We start from the raw sequence: 14575 nt of genomic DNA, 5'->3' as shown, positions 1-14575 counted from the left end.
GGATAGGGAGAAACTATACTTTACTGAATTTGTTTCTAATGAAGTAGTGACAGCTTTTCAGAAATTTTCTGATGTTCTTGAACCAGATGATGTGATAGCTGATTCCAAAGAAATGCGTAAAGGTCTTTTTCTTCCTTCTCAGGTGCCTGATGCAATTCGATGGATATTTGCGTTGCTGGATGAGATGTTTTGGCTACTGGATGAAGCGCGGAAAAGGAAAGCTGGCGAGGAGCAAACGAATCCGAGTGGCACGCGGGAAGCAGTCATCCATCTTTTATTCAGATAAGATCGATGCAGTGCATGTTAAACCGATGCGGGAGGCGGCACCTTTGTATGTTCCTCCTAAAGGAGCTGGTACTAGTTCGGATAGAGGATCTCCTGATGCTCAAGGGTATTTCATCTATAACTGGGTTTATACTCCTTGGAATAGAGCAGATGTTATGGCATTAAAGGCGGCCTGATCCGCGAAAGAATCCCGCAGCCTTTCATGAGGAAGTAGAGGGGGCTCTGAATTCTTGTACTATGACTCTGGCTGATATTGATTTGTTTTTCGGGCTTATATTACCCCCAGATATGTGGAGGTCTATACGAAAGGTAGATGACCTTCAGACATTTAAAGTTAGATGGGCGGATCTTGAGGATGAGGATAGGGAGAGGAAACTTGCACAGAAACCTCCCCAGTCGATTTTAGATCTGCCCGCTGCTATTTTGACTAAATTAAAAACGCTTATCCCCCATAAAAAGATTGATTGGACTATGTTAGCGTCATGTAAACAGAAAATAGATGAATCCGTTTCAGATTTCTTTACCCGATTTGAGGAAACTTTCCATGATTTTAGCGGCCAGTCACTTACGGACGACACGGGTCGACATCTTTTTGTTGATAAATATGTTTCAAAATTATTACCGGGAGTAGCAGCTCTATTAAAAGCGAGCAAAAACTCATGGACGACTTCGACGCCAGCATCCCTCCTGACGATGGCTCAGTATTATGAGCGTCAGGAATTAGAAGCTACGGGTAGTGAGGAAAATAAATCTAAAGATTTGAAAACGAAGGTTATGTTAGCGCAGGTGTATGGGCCTCCTCGTAGAGGAAATGAAAGGGGAAGTCGGAATTTCTCTGGTTCTTTTTCGGGCCGTACTGATTTGGCCCGGGATCAATGTGCATATTGCAGGCAGAAAGGCCATAGGGCGAATGAGTGTCCATTGTTGCGCGCACAGCGGTAAGAGCGTGGCCAGGGATCCATGAGGGGAAGAGGAGGTTCTTCGGGCCCTAAGGGCAACACGAGTGATCGAGCTAGGTTTGAATCTAATATGCGACCACGAGATGGATCCAATGTTTTTGATTGACAAAATCAATACCAAATGTCTGATTATGTACCTCCTGAGCAGCACGATTCACAGTATGCATAGGATTCCGTAGGATGGGGTAAGGAATCAGTTGAAGTGCCAGTAGATCAGAGGGGTCCTTATGTTCCAGCACATTTTTTGGGTTCTACTGATTGGTTCCGGGTTGATACAGGAGCTACTCAAAGCGCTTTGTCTAAAAAATTGGTTCTGAGGGCTCCCCTGTCTGGATTAACAATGACGTCAATAGGGTTCGATGGAACGCCTTCTGTTAGCCCACTATCACAACCTCTTGCACTTTATGTAGATCAGTTTGCTGCACCATGTCCATTTTTGCTTTCCCCGAACACGCCTGATAACATTGTGGGCCTGGATATGCTCAAGCATTTTCGGGCTATGATACGATGCTCCCCTGAGGGAGTACGTGTTATTTTGAATGACAACTATCCGATAATGGAGAGGGTGTGTACGATTAAGGAAGATGTTGCACTAGCCTCTTTGCCTCATACTTTGTGGGCCACTTTGGATACTTATATTTTCACTAACACTAGAGACACTGTTGGACAAGATACGTTTGTGATCTCAGTGGTCCAAGCACAAGCATATTTATGTGTACAGAGTGTAGGCCATATTCCTGTAGGTGTCAGTGATTGTATTGTTGTATTGAACATTGATGGCCTTAGTAATAGTACTTTCCTCGCCTCTCATAAGACTTATTTTGTATGTGGGAACAAAGGCTTTTATTGATTACCAGCTGGATGGTCTGGAGTATGTTATGTATCGTTTTTATTGCCACCTGTATTCCTGGCACCTGCATCATATCACAAAGACTTGAAATGATTGAATAATGTGACTGTGAATAGATTCAAATGAACTTTATCCGTAGATGACGTTGACCAGACTGATACTAGTCTGCAGCAATATATAGATTTCAACCTAGGATTATTTTTCTTGGTGGGAGCTGCTCTGAACAGCAGAAAGATACGACGATTAACGAGAGTAGTGGAAGCTGTTACGAATCAAACTGCTGCAGCCCTAGGGAATCTTACTGAAGAGTTGTAAATTACTAGGATTGTTGCATTACAGAACCAAATGGTTCTAGACGTCATGTTAGCGGATAGAGGCGGAGCTTGTAGGATTATCGGAAGCAGCTGCTGCGTCTTTATCCCTGACCATACTCCCTCTGTGTATAAAGCCATTAACAAATTACATAAAATTGCAACTGATAAACATGTTGAAAATGGATCTTGGACCTTCTCTGGGTGGTTTTGGACCTTGATTTCTACATGGGGTTGGAAGGTTCTCACTGGACTATGTATAATTGTTGCCATATTATTCACGTGTTGTGTATGTATTCAATGTAGTCCAATGATATGTTCTCTATGTGTTTCCTTTTCTGTGTCTAATAAACAAACTGTCGCAGAAGCTACCCATAAGAAAACTATAACCAGAGAGATAGCTGATATGACGAGCATCGACATAAATGATGAGTATTTAGATTATCCAAGGAAACCAAATGTCTTCAGCAAATGCTGAAAGGGTCGTCTGTTGTAAATAAAACAGCGATAGTATTAAGCATTCACTGAAGACATGCTATTGTGTCTTTGTTCTAGTTTTCCCGCTCATACTTGAAATACGGCCAGACTCCATTTTGTTTTCTGGCTTCCATCTTGTGTGCCATACAATGCCATGTGCTCGCCACAAGGCGAGTCCTACCTCACTGATTGTCACCCCTGAAGTTTGCCCAGCAACAGGCTATAAATAGTTCTTTGCGTTTCTAGCGCATGCCCAGTAGGAGTCACATCTGTTTCTGATTAGCGAAGATTGGAATGTGCATTCGGCGGGTCTCAAGAACCATTAACTCCACCCATGTATCGATCATGTTCGAGAAATGTCCATATATGGTTGTAAATCATGCTTTGAACTGTAACCGCCTACCTTTGAGCCCCTTTCTTGTGTATAAAAGGGGACTGCATGTCTGAGTTCTTTGTGCTACCTTGTACAATACTGTAGAGTGTTGTGTAGGCTGTGGTACCACCTTTAAAGGTTTAATAAACTATGTCTTTGTACTTCCAGTTTCCGTGCCAATTTCTTTTGTAGTCTGAAGACTTCGTGCACAGAAGAGCGAACCCTTTTTTCTCTTGCGGGCCTTGCTGAGGCCTGTATTCATCAGTACTGATTTGGCCCGGGATCAATGTGCATATTGTAGGCAGAGGGGCCATTGGGCGAATGAGTGTCCATTGTTGCGCGCACAGCGGGAAGAGCATGGGCAGGGACCCATGAGGGGTAGTGGAGGTTCTTCAGGCCCTAGGGGCAACACGAATGATCGAGCTAGGTTTGACTCTAGAATGCGACCGTTAGATGCTTCCAATGTCTTTGATCGACGAAATCAATACCAAATGTCTGAGTATGTACCTCCTGAACAGCACGATTCACACTATGCATAGGATTGCATAGGATGGGGTCAGGAATCAGTTGAAGTGCCAGTCGATCAGAGGGGTCCTTATGTTACAGCACATGTTTTGGGTTCTACTGATCGGTTCCTGGTTGATACAGGAGCTACTCGTAGCGCTTTGTCTAAAGAATTGGTTCCGAGGGCTCCCCTGTCTGGCTTAACAATCACATCTATAGGGTTCGATGGAACACCTTCTCTTAGCCCACTATCACAACCTCTTGCATTTCATGTAGATAAGTTTGTTGCACCATATCCATTTTTGCTCTCCCCGAACACGGCTGATAACATTGTGGGCCTGGATATGCTTAAGCATTTTCGGGCTACGATACGGTGCTCCCCTGAAGGGGTACGTGTTATCTTGAATGACAACTATCCGACAATGGAGAGGGTGTGTACGGTTAAAGAAGATGCTGCATTGGCCTCTTTACCTCATACTTTGTGGGCTACTTTGGATACTGATGTGGGGCAGATGTTCATCCCCCCGGTACACATTGGTGTAAAGGAAGGAGCTGTGTTGCCGTGCCTGCCACAGTATTGAATTTCACAGGAGGGGGAGGATGCGCTAATACAGATAGTGCAGGATCTGATTAAAGTAGGGGTTGTTGAAGAAGTTCCATACAATGTGTGTAACAGTCCTATATTACAGATTTTGAAGAAGGACACTGACACTAGGATTTATCAATTTATTATCGATTTAAGGGAGGTCAATAAGATAGTGATACCTCAATACCCAGTGGTTTCTGACATTACGACACTTCTGACTTCGGTCCCGCCAACTGCAACAACGTTCTCAGTTATAGACTTGAAGAACGCTTTCTTTTCGATCCCTATTCATCCTGATAGCCGATACCTTTTCGGATTCACTTTGAATAATAGATCATACAGATTTTGTAGAGTTCCTCAAGGCTATACTGAGAGTCCCGGCATTTATAGTCAGGCATTGAAAAGACAGTTGGATTATTTTATTTTACTTATACAATATGTCGATGACATCTTGTTGGCAGCCGGCCAAGGAGTGTACATTGTCTTTGCTTACCTTCTTGGCATCACACAACCACAAAGTATCGAAAAAGAAATTGCAATATTGTATACCAAAGGTAACCTACTTAGGTCACCTTTTGTCTAAGGATGGACGTGCACTAACACCAGATCGCATTCAAGCCATTTTAGATACACCAGCACCCTCCATGCAGAAAGATGTTCGAGCTTTCCTGGGTCTTACCTCCTTTTGTAGACAGTGGATATTAGGGTTTTCGTACATAATTAAACCACTGTTAGCTCTTTTGACAAAGGATACTCCAGTTCCCCTTCCCTGGACAGATGAGTGTGAGAATGCTTTCCAACAATTACGGCAGGCTCTTAGCTCAGCACCAGTGTTAGGTACCCCTGATTACAGGAAGCCCTTTACATTGTATGTACATGAGAGGGATGGATGCTCATTATCATTGTTAGTGCAGATGCATGGTGACAAGCAGCGCCCTTGTGCATATTTCTCTGCAATGCTTGATCCTGTTGCCCGAGCATGGCCTGTTGTCATCGCTCAGTTGCATCAACAGCTCTGTGAATACGCCAGAATGAAGGGATTGTGTTATCTCATAAGCTGTTGGTGTTGGCCCCCCATGCTGTCGATGCCCTTTTGAATCAAACAAGACGCATCATTTAACTAGTGCTCGTCTGACAGGGTACGAGTTAACACTGTTGGCTCCTCATATTACATTAAAGAGATGTGCAACACTGAATCCAGCCACGTTGTTGCCCTTTCCAGTGACTCGGCCTGAGGTGCAAGAGACACATGACTGTGTCTTTGTGACTGAGGAACAGACAAAGGGTCATACTGACTTGCAAGATACACCCTTTACAGATGTGGATGGAGAGCTGTGGGTGGATGGGTCTTGTTTGAAGTTACCAGATGGTACTACCTCAGCAGCATATGCAAAAACTACGCTACACACAATAGTGGAGACAGCACGCATACCGCAGAAATCAGCACAAGCAGCAGAGCTGATAGCATTGACACGAGCGTGTGGGCTTAGTGCAGGGTTATGTGTGAATGTCTATACGGATAGCCGCTATGCTTTCGGAGTAGCGCACAATTTCGGCCTGCTCTGGAAGGAAAGGGGCTTTTTGACATCACATGGAGCACAGATAATGTATGAAGAATTAGTACATAACCTCTAGACTGCATTGACCTATCCGAAGAAGATAGCTATAGTGAAATGTAGCGCACATAAGAAAGTGACAGATAAAGTGGGACAAGGAAATGCTTTTGTAGATCGAGGAGCACGTGAAACTGTGATGCAGCCTGGCTCCACTCCAATGTATGTTGTGAAGTCACAAGCTGAGCGGTGGCACAATGCTAGGGAAAAGGTGTTAGAGATACGAAAGACTGCTACTGATAAAGAACGAGAACAATGGTCCAAAGATGGAGAATTGGATGATGAAGGTTGCTGGAGGAATAAGCAGATGGATAGGTGGAAGTTACCCACAGCCTTTGTACAACCTATGGTTCAGATTGCACAAGGGCTAGCACATGTTGGAGCTTCGGCAATTGAAAAATTGCTTACGCAAGTTTGGGAGCATCCAGAGATTGCTAACACGGCTAAGAGAGTAGTACAGACCTGCATGATTTACCTTAAGTGCAATCCAGGGAAAAGGACACAAACTCCAGTAGGAGGATTTGCAACACCTACTGCACCTTTAGAAGTATTGCAAATGGATTATATTCAGCTGGAACGCTGTAATAATCTGAAGTATGTCCTGGTTGTGGTTTGTGCATTCAGCAAAAGGATTGAAGCATACCCTACGTAGGACAATACTGCAATGACTACTGCCAAGGTGCTGTTGAAGGAATTGTTCCCTCGCTACGGTGTTTGTAGATTGTTGTGGAGTGACAACGGGCCCCATTTTGTGGCGGACGTTGTTAAGTATGTCCTGAAAGGATTAGACATCAAGCAAAAGTTTCACGCAGTGTTCCACCCACAATCAGCAGGTTTGGTGAAAAAGTATAATGGCGCGTTGAAGCGCAAAATAGCGAAAATACAGGCTTCTACCTCTCTGACTTGGCCAGATGCCTTGCCTTTGGCATTATTGTCTATCAGATCAGTACTGCATTCTCGGACGGGCCTAACGCCCTATAGTTCAAGTTCAAGTTCAGTAATTTGTATAGCGCACTACTCACCCAGAGGGTCTCAAGGCGCTTGGGGGTGGGGGTGCGTTATTTATCGAATAGCCAGGTTTTAAGTTCCTTCCTGAAGGAAATGTGGTTCTGAGTAAGGCAGAGGTGTGTGGGGAGAGAATTCCAGGTTTTGGCCACCAAGTAGGAGAAGGATCTTCCTCCCATGGTGGATCTATGGATGCGCGGAACTGCGGCGAGGGCTTGATTGGAGGATCTTAGTTGGTGGGTCGGTGTGTAGAAGGACAGTCGTGTGTTGAGGCATTCGGGTCCTAGTTTGTAGAGGGCCTTGTGTGCGTGGGTGAGGAGACGGAACGTTATTCTCTTGTTGACGGAAAGCCAGTGGAGGTCTTTCAGGTGACTGGTAATGTGAGCTTGGCGCAGGATGTCCAATATGAGTCTGGCTGATGCGTTTTGGATGCGTTGGAGTTTTTTCTGTAATTTGGCTGTGGTTCCGGCGTAGAGGGTGTTTCCATAGTCCAGTCGGCTAGTGACCAGTGCGTGGGTGATAGTGTTTCTTGTCTTGGAGGGGATCCAGTGGAAGATTTTTTTGAGTATACAAAGTACGTTGAAGCAAGAGGATGAGACGGCGTTGACTTGTCTGGTCATCGAGAGGGAGGAGTCTAGGATGAAGCCTAGGTTACGTGTGTGGTCTGTGGGTATGGGTGCCGTGCCCAGGGCCGATGGCCACCATGAGTCGTCCCATGCAGAGGGGGATGATCCTAGAATGAGGACTTCCGTTTCGGCTTATTCTTTCATGCCTTCATGAAGATTGGTTTTGGGGGTGTTAGGGTCCTTGGTGAGGGAGAGGATCAGCTGGGTGTCGTCAGCGTAAGAGATGATGTTAAGGTTGTGTTGTCGCGCGATGGACGCGAGGGGACTCATATAAACGTTGAAGAGGGTGGGACTGAGTGATGATCCTTGTGGTACTCCGCAGATGACTTCGGTGGCCTCTGATTTGAATGGGGGGAGTCGGACTCTCTGGGTTCTCCCGTCGAGGAACGAGAAGATCCAGTCCAAGGCTTTTCCTTGTATGCCGAAGTTGCTGAGGTGTTGTATGAGGGTGCTATGACAGACTGTGTCGAAGGCGGCAGAGAGGTCGAGTAGGATGAGGGCAGCTGTTTTTCTGTTGTCCAGTAGTGTTCTGATGTCCTCTGTCGCTGCAATAAGGGCGGTTTCGGTGCTTTGTTTGGCTCAAAAGCCGGACTGTGAGGAGTTGAGGGAGTTGTTGGATTCAAGGAAGGCGGCGAGCTGTCTGTTGACGGTTTTCTCAATGACTTTGGCAGGGAATGGGAGGAGGGAGATGGGGCGGTAGTTTTTAAGTTCAGAGGGGTCCGCTGTGGGTTTCTTCAAGAGGGCATTGAGTTCGGCGTGTTTCCAGCTTTCTGGGAAGGTAGCGGAGTTGAAGGAGAAGTTGATGACATCACGGAGGTGGGGTGCAATGATGGAGTCTGCTTTGTTGAAGATGTGGTGGGAACAGGGGTTGGTTGGCGAACCTGAATGGATGGAGTTTATTAGGCGGATGGTGTCTTCAGTGGTTATTGGGTTCCAGGCGTTAAGGATGTTAGAGGGCGGTTTAGGTTCGGAGGTAGGTGGAGTGGATTGTTCTTTGGAAATATTCTCAAAGCTTTTATGTATGTCTGCGATTTTGTTGTAGAAGAAAGAGGATAACGAGTCGCAGAGGTCTTGGGAGGGAGTAATGTCGTTTGAGGCTGCGGTGGGGTTGGTAAATTCTTTGACGATGTTGAATAGTTCCTTGCTGTTTTGGGTGTTGTTGTCGAGTCGATCCTTGAATGCTGATTTCTTGGTAGATCGGATCAATTGGTGGTGTTTGCGGGTGGCTGTCTTGAAGGTGGTCAGGTTGTCAGTGGTTGGGTTTTTTCTCCATGTTTTCTCAAAAGTACGGCATAGTTTCTTGGATTTCTTAAGGTCCTCCTTGAACCAGGGGGCCTTTTTGCTACTCTGTTTGGTTTGGTGGTTTTTCAAGGGCGCAAGTTCGTCAGCTCTGTGAGTGATCCATTGTTTGAGATTGGTGGCCGCTTGGTTTGGGTCTGATGAGAGGGCGGGAGGGTTTTGTTTGAGCGATGTGAGGAGTTGGTCGGTGGTGATTTTGTTCCAGTTTCTTCGTGGAATAGGTTGTGGGGGGTTGTGGGTCGAGGTAGTTTTGTAGCTGAAGTGAACACATCTGTGGTCCATCCAATGGAGAGCTGTGGTGTGATCGAAAGAGATGTGCTTGCTGGAGGTGAAGATTGGGTCGAGCGTATGTCTGGCTATATGGGTAGGGGTGTCAACAAGTTGTTTGAGACCAAGATTGGCCAGGTTGTCCAGAAGGGTGGTGATGTTGCTGTCATTTTTCTTTTCCAGGTGGAAGTTGAGGTTTCCCAGTAGAATGTAGTTCTCGGAGGCGAGGGCTTGTGGGTTGATGAAGTCAGTGATGTCTTCGCTGAATTGTTTATGGGTTCCTGGTGGTCTGTAGATGAGGGTGCCTCTAAGTGTGGTCCTGGGGTCGGTGTGAATCTGAAAGTGGAGGTGTTCGGCGGTTGCAAGGTTATCGTCGAGGCTGGTCGTGATTCTGATGGTGTTCTTATGGACGATGGCGATGCCTCCTCCTGTTTGGTTGGTGCGGTCTTTTCGTATGATCTTGAAAGCGTCCGGTACGGCTATGGCGATGTCGGGCGCTGAAGAGGCGTTCATCCAGGTTTCTGTAAGGATGGCGACGTCCGGTGATGTGGTGTCGAGTAGGTCCCAGAGTTCAGTGGTGTGTCTGTGGATTGAGCGGGTGTTCAGCAGGATGCACTTCAGGTGGTTAGGGTTGGAGTTGTGTTAGTGGATTTGGTGTGGGTCTTGATGCTGGTGAACTTGCAGGAGTGGCAGGCGAAGGGACCATGGGTACGTCCTGGGGCAGCATCGTAGCATTTTGGTGTGCGTCCGGGGTTAAGGGCTAGTAGGGTTGAACATATGGGGGGGTGCCCAAACCAAGCTCAGTGTACAATGTACCTTGTGTTTTAATGAATGACTATTTAGCCAATTAACTGACAGTTTGGTTTCCATTCATCAGCAGGTTCAAGAAGCACTCCCGGACCGGTCCACAGGAGAAGGCCATAATCTCCGGCCTGGTGACTTCGTCCTCGTGAAGTCCTTTGAGAGGTCGAGCAGTCTGGAGCAGAGGTGGTGCGGTCCCGAGAAGGTTCTTCTCGCCACAAGAACAGCCGTTCGAGTCACCAACCAGAAGAATTGGATACATTCCATCCATTGCCGGAAGGTGCAACTGACCTGGTGGAGCGTGCTGTATTGACCGACCATTGAGATATCTTGACTGCGGAAAGAGGCCGTGCTGTGGTACCTGATGAATCTGAGGAGTTCTTCCCGGACCCGACAATTCCTGGATCAAGAAGATATAATCTGTGACCAAGAAAATAATCTGCAATCTGCAGAAGTTGTCAGAACCGTCCCTAGGTCAGTGAAACGGAGAGCCGATGAGGCAAGGGGGGGGATCAGCCCGCTGATGAAGAAAACAACGGCTACCTAGGGGTAAGAGTTCTGACAACACTTTAGTTTCAGGAAGATACTGTGTGTACATTTGCTCGAATGGATAAGAAGAAGATTTTTGGTTCTGTAGGCTTCATTGCTGTTGTGGCAGTTGTCGCTACAGTCACGTGGGTTGTAGAGGACAAAGCTCCTGCCCGTGAGCTATATGTTGTTTCTACTCCAGTCCCAGATGAGCATTTCTTCTATACACTTCCATATCAAGAGTTGAAACATCGGCAGTCGTATTTGAATAACACTTTCATCCAAATGTTGCATCACACCCACGTTGCTACTAAACGAACTGTTGGATATGTGGGATGAAGGCGGCGCATCAAAAGAAAGTGGGAACACCGTTCATACCTCTCCCTTTCTCTCATAATGGCTCTTGTCGAGCATGGTACTCTTTGCTTTTTGCTACTAGAAAAGCCACAGTGGGTAACTGCTTTTCAGACTGAATAAAGAATGCCATCAAGATAAGGAAGGCTATCCACAAGCCAACGGAACTATATGGGAGTGGGAAGAATATCGACCGGACAATGAATCAACGCCTTATATCTTCACGAACACTAGAGACACTGTTGGAAAAGAGAAGTTTGTGATTTCAGTGGCCCAAGCACAAGCAGATTTATGTGTACACAGTGTTGGCCATATTCCTGTAGGTGTTAGTGATTGCATTGTTGTATTGAATAATGATGGCCTCAACAATAGCACTTTCCTCGCCTCTCATAATACCTACTTTGTATGTGGAAACAAAGGCTATTATCGATTACCAGCTGGATGGTCCGGAGTATGTTATGTATCATTTTTACTGCCACCTGTATTCCTGGCACCTGCATCATATCATAAAGATTTGAAATTATTGAATAATGTGACTGTAAACAGATATAAACGAACTTTGTCTGTAGATGACGTTGACCAAACCGATACTAGTCTGTAGCAGTATATAGATTTCAACCTAGGATTATTTTCTTTGTGGGAGCTGCTCTGAATAGTAGAAAGATACGCCGATTGATGAGAGTAGTGGAAGCTGTTACTAATCAAACTGCTGCAGCCCTTGGAAATCTTACTGAAGAGTTGCAAATTACTTGGATTGTTGCATTACAGAACCGAATGGTTTTGGATGTAATGTTAGCGGATAGAGGCGGGGCTTGTAGAATTATTGGAAGTAGCTGTTGTGTCTTTATCCCTGACCATGCTCCTTCTGTGTACAACGCCATTAACAAATTACATAAAATTGCAGCTGATATACATGTTGAAAATGGATCTTGGACCTTCTCCGGTAGGTTCTGGACTTTGATTTTTACATGGGGTTGGAAAGTTCTTACTGGACTTTGTATAGTTGTTGCCATATTATTCACGTGTTGTGTATGTATTCAATGTAGTCCAGTGATATATTCCTTATGTGTTTCATTATGTGTGCCTAATAAACAATCTGTTGCAGAGGCCACCCATCAGAAAACTATAACCAGAGAGATAGACGACATGATGAGAATCGATATAAACGATGAGTATTTAGATTATCCAAGGAAACCAATGCTGAAAGGGTAATCTGTTGTAAATAAAACAGCGATAGTATTAAGCATTCACTGAAGACATGCTATTGTGTCTTTGTTCTAGTTTTCCCGCTCATACTTGAAATACGGCCAGACTCCATTTTGTTTTCTGGCGTCCATCTTGTGTGCTATACATTGCCATGTGCTCGCCACAAGACCAGTCCTACCTCACTGATTGTCACCCCTGGAGTTTGCCCAGCAACAAGCTGTAAATAGTTCCTTGTGCGTTTAGCGCATGCTCAGTAGGAGTCACATCTGTCTCTGATTAGCGTAGATTGGAATGTGCATTTTGGAGGGTCTCAAGAACCGTTAACTCCACCCATGTATCGGTCATGTTCAAGAAATGTCCATATATGGTCGTAAATCATGTTTTGAGCTGTAACCGCCCACTTATGAGCCCCTTCTTTGTGTATAAAAGGGGACCGCATGTCTGAGTTTTTTGTGCTACCTTGTACAATACTGTAGAGTGTTGTGTGGGCTGTAGTACCACCTTTAACCCCTTCGATGCTCATGACAAGCTCAGCTCGTCATGAGGCACGGTTGAGCTGTGCTTATGACGAGCTGAGCTCGTCATGTATAATGGGTATTAGGACCCTGCAGCACATGAGGGGAATTGCTGTAGCATCGATATGGTTAAAGGTTTATTAAACTATGTATTTGTATTTCCAGTTTCCTTGCCAATTTCTTTGTGTAGTCTGAGGACTCTGTGCACAAAAGGGCAAACCCTTTGCATTCGCAGGCCTTGCTGAGGCCTGCATTATCAGAGATTGGAGACGATGCTTTGTTAGGAGGCGTGGATCATGCTTTAAGCGCTTGGAAGAAGATGCAGGGTTGAAGAGTTATTGGAAGTAGCCTGCGCAAAGAAAGAGCGATGAGGGGCGGGTCCACCCATTGTTGGTGTTGAGTTGTAGGCACACAAATTTGCAGAGGAAGACTCAAGAACATTCGTGGAGGGAACAAAAAGAAATGTTGGCTTGACCATACGCCTAAAGTATGCCTACAAAATATCTGAAAAATGTATAGAGTAGACACCTGGTAAGACACAAAAGTCTCAGAAGTTAGTAAGGCATGCAAAATACGGAGTATAGTGGAAATATAGAAAATTAGAGAAACCTCCAATTTGAAAGGAACATAGAGTCAGGAAAAATTCCATGCATGTAAAAATAGGAGGAGACCACCACAGAACATATTGATGAGTAATTATTTGGAGGCAAAATCACAGGAGACACCAATAGAGCCACTGCATGCGAAAATAGAGATGGCAGCAGAAATGAATAGTGAAGGATGGCAGAATCCAGAGCCTGCGGTAAGCAGAACAGAACATGAGGCGTGTAATTAACAGCAAAGGAATCCTGTGAGAAAACACTTCCAAAAACGCTGGTGCATGAAAGGAGCCTTAGAGTTTGTAAATGATGAGAGACATTGTAATAGGATGTTTGAAGGAACACTCGTTTGCAACACAAATGCAGGCAAAATTAAGGAATCCTGAATAAAGGCGAACTCCAAAACATAAGGCCTTAAAAATGCAATATAGGTGGTGGACCGCTCCGTCATGAGGAAAAGACGGACTGCGGCCAGGTTAAGTAGAAAGAGGACTTAGGTGCATGAAAAATAGTCACCAGCAGCTTGAAAACCTAAATAGCAACAGGAGGTAGCTAAATAAACAGGCGCAGGGTGTGAAGTGTAAAACTGGCAGTAAAGGAGTCCAGTGGTAAAGCACTCCCGAATACGCTATTATAGGATGTGAGCATTAGTGTCAGTTAGATATAATAGAGAGATTGCAGCTGAAGTGGTATTTCATTGCCGTGTAGAAATTGAAGGCAAAAACTAGAGTAGCCTCAGTGAGAGAAAAAAACACATTTGGGATTACTCAGGAAAATTAAGTGATGATACAGTAAAGACTGTATTTAAATGGCAGACAGCCGAAATTATGATGCAGGGGGCATGCGCACCAGCATATTCGGAAGTCTTGAGCAGCGGTGAAAGGCGGCAGGCAGATATCGGCAGGAGAGCGCATGAAATGTCGACGGCCCGCTCCGGGTCACAGCCGTAAATAAGCGCAGACAGGCTCCCAGAGCTCTAGGAAGGTTGCATTGGCGTCAGCTCACATTCCGCTCATAACTTCAGACGTCCCAAATCGACGAAAGTGGCAGAAGACGAACGAGACACTAAAAGTTCGTCCCGATGCGGCGGACACCCCACACTAGGTGGCCATCTTAGTTGGCACCGTGGCCACGCCCCCCCCCACATATCTCTGTTTTCTAACCTGTTTTTCTGTTTGTCTTTTCTTTTTTTGTTTCCTTTCATCAGCCTATTCCTTATTGAATTGTTCTTCTCCGCACTTAGACGCTCACTACGTATTTTTATAATCTAATTCATCTCACTGCGTCACAATCTTACACCATTGTTACACCCTGTTCACGTTTGCGATCCACACCATCGTGTTTTTACACGTTAAGTCTCTTTTTTTTTCCTCTACACTCGCTTACCTATACTTATGACACTACTCATCCTCCTGCA

This window comes from Lissotriton vulgaris, chromosome 4_1 (assembly GCF_964263255.1).
Source record: "Lissotriton vulgaris chromosome 4_1, aLisVul1.2, whole genome shotgun sequence".
Taxonomy (NCBI): domain Eukaryota; kingdom Metazoa; phylum Chordata; class Amphibia; order Caudata; family Salamandridae; genus Lissotriton; species Lissotriton vulgaris.
This window is presented reverse-complemented; position numbering follows the sequence as displayed.